At 48.2% G+C, this 7,621-nt stretch overlaps 1 pseudogene; it reads right to left on the reverse strand.

Moving 5' to 3' along the window:
* Positions 1–5,129: 5,129 nt before the first annotated feature.
* LOC139703680 (SOSS complex subunit C pseudogene) lies at positions 5,130–5,476 on the reverse strand (annotated as a pseudogene).
* Between the last annotated feature and the right edge of the window lie 2,145 nt (positions 5,477–7,621).

The raw sequence follows: 7,621 nt of genomic DNA on the forward strand, positions 1-7,621 counted from the left end.
CGGTTTTTCTTCCGTCTCACTCATCTCCAGGGACAGGCAACTTAAAACAAAAGTGAAGCAAAATAAAAGAGGAATCTTAAAATGGCTACCCATCCTCTCGCCCTGCCCTCAGGGGCGAGCAGTTTCACTTACCCTCAGTCGCTCCCTGTGTGAGCCACCAAATGCCGCAGTCTGGCTGGGCACAATCAGGAGCCACTTGTCAAAAGAAACTAACTTTATTTTTAGAACCACACACGCCAAACAAAACAGCCTCTCAGGAAAAACCCTCAGAGCCTCAACTGCCACCACCGGCTTTCCACAAGCCTCTCTCTCCCACACAAGCTTCTCTCCACCTCCCACAATCCTCCTGCTCTTGAGGCCGATTGGCTGGGTCACGTGGGCGGAGCCAAAAAAGTCCCCCAATGAGCAGCTCCGTGGTCTGAAAGGGCAGGGAAACAGCCCAATGAGCATCACCGCAGAGGAGCCAATCAGCTAGATGTTGCTGGGGCCGCTGTGAGCCAATCATCAGCCGGCAGCTGGAAGTTTGCTGGCAGCTGGAAGTTTGCTGGGGCCCCTTCGGCTGTGGCTCTCAACAGCCCTTGCCCTCTACAGTCAGCCAGGACAGAGAGAATGATGGGACCCCTCTCTGGGCCTTGCAACTCTGGTGATCAGGGATATTGAGAGGACTCTAGAGAACAAGAAGCCAACCAGTGCACACTCTGCAAAGAGGAGAGTCATTGGAGACAGAAAGGTCCCTGAGCTTCCAAGAGCAGCCACATATGGTCAGCCAGACCCAGACCTATCCTGGCAAGTGGCACTGCTGTAGAGGAAAGCTAAAGGAATCATGAGGTTTGAACACTTCCCCAAGAGCAATCTCTGAAGAATCTCACCTTCCTTTTAAGATGAGATAGGAATATGGTTAATTTTGATCAACTTGGTCTTAAAAACCTGGCAGGAGAATATAGCCTAAAAGCACATCCTACTTGGAAATTTAAATGGAAAACAATTTTTTTAAGTGAACTTAAGATGTACACTTGTGTCATCCCTAACAACAGAACTTAAATCTGGAGGCTATAAAGAAAGAGTTCTTGTGTAAAAGTGCCTAATATTAATTATCACAAAAATTGCAAATTTGTCCTGAGTTAATTTCAGTCTGATTTCATGATCCTATAAATCTTCCTAACCACCTATGTTGATGAACTTGATGTGTTTTTCACTGATAAGATTACGAGTTAGTATCTTCATGGTTTTCAGAGACTGGCTGAAGTACTAATAGCTTTTGTGCCAATTGTTCATGAAAAAGCAATGCTTTGCTGTCTTGTTTAGCATGGTCCCTGCCCTATGTATACTTTGTCCAGTCACCAGCCATCTGCCACAGTGGACCTCTGGACTGCTCTGATGGTGAATGGCCTTAACTGTACACAACCCACCTGATAGGAACAAGCATTAGGTTTGTTTGAGGTGGCTAAGGAAAGAAAGCACCAGGCAACCCATGTACACACAAAAGAACCACCAATCAGGTGCCAACAGAATTACCTGTCAATCAGCAAGGACTCCTGACCAATTCTGGATCTCAGTAAGCTCTTCTGATCAACCCCAGTAGGACAAAGGACTCTAAAAACCTTAATTTCTGGTCCCAAACCCTACCTTTCCTCTCCCAAGCCCTCCCTTCCATCTCTAAGCCCAGTAAAAATTCCAATCTGGCTGAGCCCTTGCACAATTCCCCAGACCAGCTCTGTTGTACTGGAGGGTCATGCCTGTGAGGGAATCTCAATAAAGTCTCATTCAGCTGCTTTTTAATCTGCCTCCTTTTGGTCACCGGTGCCTGACCTTACATATGGTACCAAAACACAGGAGGGCTTTTCAGGTCTCCCCCATACCTTACATCTGGGATAGAGGCCCACCCTCTTCTGCATCTGAACCAGGAAATTCCTAAGCTTCTCCTTCTTTTCCTCTCCCTTCATCCAGGCTGATGAGAGTGGGGTAAGTTCCCTCATTTCCCCTTACCTTCCAGCCCCTCTCCATCTGGGGGGTTGTATTCATAAGTCACATGCATGCCATAGACCCTCCGCCATTCTGCTCAAGGCCACAGGAAATGTGGAGATGTTCCAGTCCTTGTGTGAGCTTTTCCCTTTCGTTTGGGCCCCCACTGGGTTGTAGGGTCACCTCAAGCCCCACCCAGCCCTTACCCATTGGGTGAGTGTGATCAGAATTTGGGATGTCATTTTCTGCTCCCACCCACGCCAGAGGGTGCAGGAAGGTCATGGGAAACACCAAATCCTCCATAGACCCCCAAACTCCCTTAAGTTGTCTATATTCAAATTTTCACTAAAGACCTACACCTTAACTGCCTGGTCTTTTACTCCACTGTGGCCAATGAGTCACAATGGCCCATAGAAGGAACTTTTGATTTTCAAATCCTGATTTGGACAATTTTTGGCACCAGACAGGGAAGTGGGCACAAGTCCCTTATGTTCAGGCTTTTTTGGATATTTGCTGCTATCCCACTGTCTAATCTACCTGTTCTACCGCTCAAGTCTTCCTGGCTAGGGAAAATCCCTAACCCCTTTCCCATTGTTCTCCCACACCTCTTTCCTCATTCTCATATCCATCTGAGCTGCTCTCAGCCCCACCTTCCTGTCTTCCCCCTCCCTACCTAGACCAATCCTCTCCCTCCTCTCCTCCAACACCAGCACCCTCCCCTCCCCCTCCTCATGCTACCATAGCTCCTCCTCCCCCACTCCAGGACCTTCCCCCTCCATCCTTCTTCCCTCCTCTCCCTCCTCTTCTCCTGAAGCCCTGACTCCTTCACCCACCTCTTCTACTGATACAACCCTTCCCCTCACCCCTCAATGGATCTTTCAACCCACTCCCTTCTCTCTTCTCCTTTCAGTGCCCACACCTGGTCCCAGCTGGCCCTCTTACCAGCTAACTAAAAGCTCTTTTGTCCTCTCAGGGAAGTGGCTGGCACCGAATTCTCACTTTAAGATTTTTCCCAGATTGAAAAATGCCCTGGGTCCTTCTCCACTTACATTAAGGAATTCCAATACCTCTCTTAGACTTATGAACCTACCTGGCATGACATCTATGTCATTCTCTCCTCCACCCTTATCTTGGATGAGGGAGCCTGAATCCAGCAGGCCACATGAGATCATGCTGATCAAATTAGTCTAACAGATATGACTCTCCCCACAGGTGAAGCAGCCGTTCCCCTAACTGAACCCAACTGGAACTATCAAGATGGCCAACAAGGTCACCGTCACTGTGCTCGCATGGTCCAATATCTGATAGCAGGCATGTAGGCGGTTTCCAATAAAGTGGTTAACTTTGATAAGCTGAGAGAAATCACCCAGGATCCAGATGAGAATCCAGCCTTATTTCTCAGTTGCCTTACAGAGGCTCTCATCAAATATAATAAGCTGGATACTGAATCTCCCTCTGGGGCTATGGTGTTAGCAACCCATTTCGCTACTCAATCAGCCCATGATATTTGAAAAAAATCTCAAATGAGCTGAGGAGGGGCCTCAGACCCCTATTCGAGATCTGGTGAAAATGGCCTTTAAAATTGCTTTCTCATCACTGAAAACAAGGTTAATAAGAATTTGAAGTCCCAACAGGTATACAAGTCTTTAAGGTAGAAGGTTTGAAAGACCCCCACCTTATCTGAGATAAGGCTCTGCTTTCCATTTTACTACATGTTAAAATGACTCCCAAGTAGACCAGATTTCAGTTAAAGCCCAGTACTCTTAATTTAAGACTGGTGAGACTGACTTGCTAGATGTTTAAGATCAAGACTTAAAATTAAAGCTATATTAAAAGGGCCCCAAACCCCAATATTTGGCTCTGGCCCTCTGTGTCAGTCTGAATCCAGAGAACAGGGAACTTCTCAAAGAGCTTTGCAACTCTGGGCCACATAATCTCCCATTAAGGGGGGCTAATGAGACCACAGGAGAGTGAAAAGCCAATCAGTGCACTTGCTGTGAATAGGAGGATCATTGGAGAAAGGAGACATCCCAGTTGCTTCCAAGGGAAGCCACATGATCAAGCAAGACCTGGACCCATCCTAGCACAAATGGCACTAGCAGAACTAAGAAGCTGCTCTCAAGTTCCCCCGCGAGCGACCCCTATGGGAACTCAGCTGACTCTTAACAATAGATAGAAACAAAGTCAATTTTGACTAGCTTGATCTTAAACACCTAACAAAAACAGTCAAACCAAAACACAGTCATTCCTGAGAGTAATGAAGGACAAGAACAGCTAGAAAAGAGGAGACAGCAACTAGGCCAACAGGCTCCATGGGGAATGTTCAGTCAAGTATGGCCTTGGCTTCTCCCTCTGGCAGGACCTCTATTAGTCCTCTTTATGTTTCTCCTAATAGGACCATGTCTATTAAATTGCCTAAAGAAGTTCCTGCAAGATCAGATACACAAATTCACCAACCAGTCAGTAAATCAACTACTTTTTCATGACCACCAGCCCCTGATGCCCAAGATGGAGACCTAGGACTCATGATCAACTCCTTAGACTCCAGAGACTCTGCCTCCACCAGGGAGTGGGCTTTTATTGGGGAACAAAAAATTCCAGGGAAAATCCCATCCAATGAAGGTTAAAGGGGGTAGCATCCCAAGATCAGGGGCGATGACTGGGTCTTCGGGGCAGTGGCCAGACACGTCTCTGCATGGACAAGCCCTCGGACCTGGGAAAGGGTGGGGAAAGCTCTAACACAGCTGTGTCTAAGCGCCTCTCACCCAGCCAGGGAGGTAACTCAAATCACGTGTGAGGATGGCCTCCCACACCCCCTCTTGTACTAACCAATCACCCCTACCCAACCTGTTCCTGCCAGTGAATGTGCTAATCATGTTTTAGAGTTATTTTATGATTTTCCCGTGGTGTGTGATTATTTGCTAAGAGATACTATGATGTATATGAAGTCCCTGCCTTCCCCAAAGAGTGTATAAAACTGCTGCAAACCCTGGACTCAGAGCCTCTCAGTGTCACCAGTTGCTGTGTGTGCGTGGAGGACTGAGCTAGCTCACAATAAACACCTATTTGCTGCTTACATCGATCTTGGTCTCTGGTAGTCTTTTGGGGGTCCAGAACTTGAGCATAACATGTACAGCCCTGAATGAGAGGAGCTCTGGCATTGGGTATTACAAAGTAATTTTCATTACAGATGTTTTCTTCATTCTGGGTCAAGGCGAGGTAAAACAGGAAGAAAAAGATTTCCAAATGCAAAGTCTTGAGTTATGAAGTATCCAGATGAATGTGCATGAGCATGCTGCAAAGCTGCCTTCTGCTGGGCTGCGATATGCTGCTGTTCTGCATGTCCCTGGAAGTCCTTATTAAGAGCTGGTCTGGAGAGTGCAATGCTAGCTCCAGGATTATTTGCTGAAGACTGGTTCTACATAAGTAATTTTCATTTCTCTTTGTCCAGTTCTGCCAAGATTGCAACTCTATTTTTGTTTTGAAAACCTTGTTCTGAAGGATTTGCTGCCATCTTCCTGTTTTCTGTTTCAATTATATTCAGAGGCAATGGATTAGCACTTCACATTCACCCGGGATGCCTGAGCACTGGGGATGCCTGAGCACTGGGGAGGCTTTGCTGCGGGTGGCAGCTGTCAAGGTGGAACACACCACCTAGAGACAGACAGGCAGAACCTCCGCAGTGTGCTGAACTACAACCTTCCCGCCCTCCTGCAACTGATTTTTTAAATGGACATGTTTCTTTCTCTTCCTCTCTCCCTGCTCCTCCTTAATCTCTCCACCTCCCTAATCTCAGGGGAAACAGGATTATCTTTCTCCCCTATTTTAGGTAAATTTATCTGTCCTTGAGTGCTCACCCACCATAGGAAGGAAGGAGTCCAGACTTTGGGGTTGGTACCAGAGGGCCTCAGAAATGACAATCTCCCAAATTAACAAGTGAATTCAACTCCAGAGAGAAAACTTGTGGAATGTAGCCTTTGACTCACCTCTTTAACCCTGGCCCCACCTCTTTCCTCCTGATGGGCAGAATCAGAGCCTCAGGGACAGGAGCCTCTGTGCTTCTCCTTTGCTAGTAAAGCTTAAGAAATCTTCCTTTTTCTTTTCCCACAAAACCATGTCCTCGTGATTGGATTGGCATCAGGGACAAGGACTGAGTGTTCGGTTGCACCGCGACAGTGTCTACCTTAGTAATACAGTCCTGCTGCTCTGCCACTGTTACTCATTTTTAAAAGACATTTTTCTTTCTCTTCCTCTCTCCCTCCCCCTCCATCCTCTCTACTCCCTAATTTGCAGTGGTGTGTGTGAGGGGAATATGATGATCTTTCTTTGCCATCCTAGGCAGAGTATCTGTCCTTAAACACATTCTTACCACAGGAAGGAGGCAATCTGCTTTGGACATGGCAATAGAAGCTCTCAGAAATGACTATCTCCCAAACTAACAAGTGCATTCAACTCCAGAGAGAAAATAGGTGGAATGCAACCTTCACATCACCTCTATAAATGCCCTCCCTCTGTTCCTGCTGATGGGCAAAATCACTCTGTGGGACAGGAGCCCCGTGCTCCTCCTTTGCTAGCAAAGCAATGAAACTTTGTTTCTCTTTTCCCAAAACCATGTGGCCATTACTGAATTGGCATTGGGGACAAGGACCGAGGTTTAGGTAACGGTTTTGCCATGAGGAGACTGAGACTGCTCCAAATAGAGCATGGCAGGTGGGGTATATAGCCACAGAGCTGGTGGGCGTCACTGGATCCTGGCTCACCAGCCTAACAAGCTTCTTGCTGAAGAAGGGCCAACAGGGTCAGAGGTCATCTGAGGATAGTCTGAGGAGATAGAGAGGGTCTGTGTGCCTGCTTGACCTGACTTCTCAGGATTCTTGGTAAAACCAAGCCATTTGGGGCAGTGCCAGGCGGTAACAAGCACAGATGGGCAAGAGTTAGGTCCTAGTTAGAAGGGAGGTGGGGGAGCTGGGTAGCATTTGATCAGGGAGAGAATCTGAGTCAGTGGCTAGGAGAATGGGGAGTGGGCCCCAGAACTGCTCTGGGCTGACAGGAGGGTGGCCCTTCTCCCTGAGGAGGGTCTTTATCTGGAGTAGAGGGCACAGTGGCATCTCAGGTCCCAGGAAAGATCTCATCTGTGCTGAGAGGAGGGAACACCCTCAGTATGGGGCTGTGGGGCCATCTGAAGCTAAGCTGCAGGGACACAAAGCCTAGACAGCAAACAGAAGACTGTCCCTAGCATGCTGGCCCCTCCTCCTTGTGCCCCAGGTAGGCCTCTGGCAGCTTCTCCTCAGTACCACAGGTTGCCAGGTGAGACTTTCTGAGAACGTGCCCTGGAAGCCGTGAGTTGGCACAGACATGGGCAGTGCCAGGCTAGCACCAGGTCTGCTTTCTTCTCCACATGACTTGAGAGTGGCAGCAGGGACTCCCGGGGTTACACAGCAAGCTCCATCCCCCTGACCTGCAGAGAGGCCAGCAGACAGCTGAAGTAACCAAGGTCACGTGAGCTATATCTGGCCTCCTACCTCACATCTTCTGAGCCAGAGCCACCTAGGCTGGCCAGGGACATGCGATTCATGGACTTCCATCACAGGTGAGGAAGCGTCTGCTGAGTGTGGGGGGAAAGGTGTCCAGGAGCTGGCGGCCAGGGCACATGTGTGTC

The sequence above is a fragment of the Marmota flaviventris genome (assembly GCF_047511675.1).
Source record: "Marmota flaviventris isolate mMarFla1 chromosome 5 unlocalized genomic scaffold, mMarFla1.hap1 SUPER_5_unloc_2, whole genome shotgun sequence".
NCBI classification, from domain to species: domain Eukaryota; kingdom Metazoa; phylum Chordata; class Mammalia; order Rodentia; family Sciuridae; genus Marmota; species Marmota flaviventris.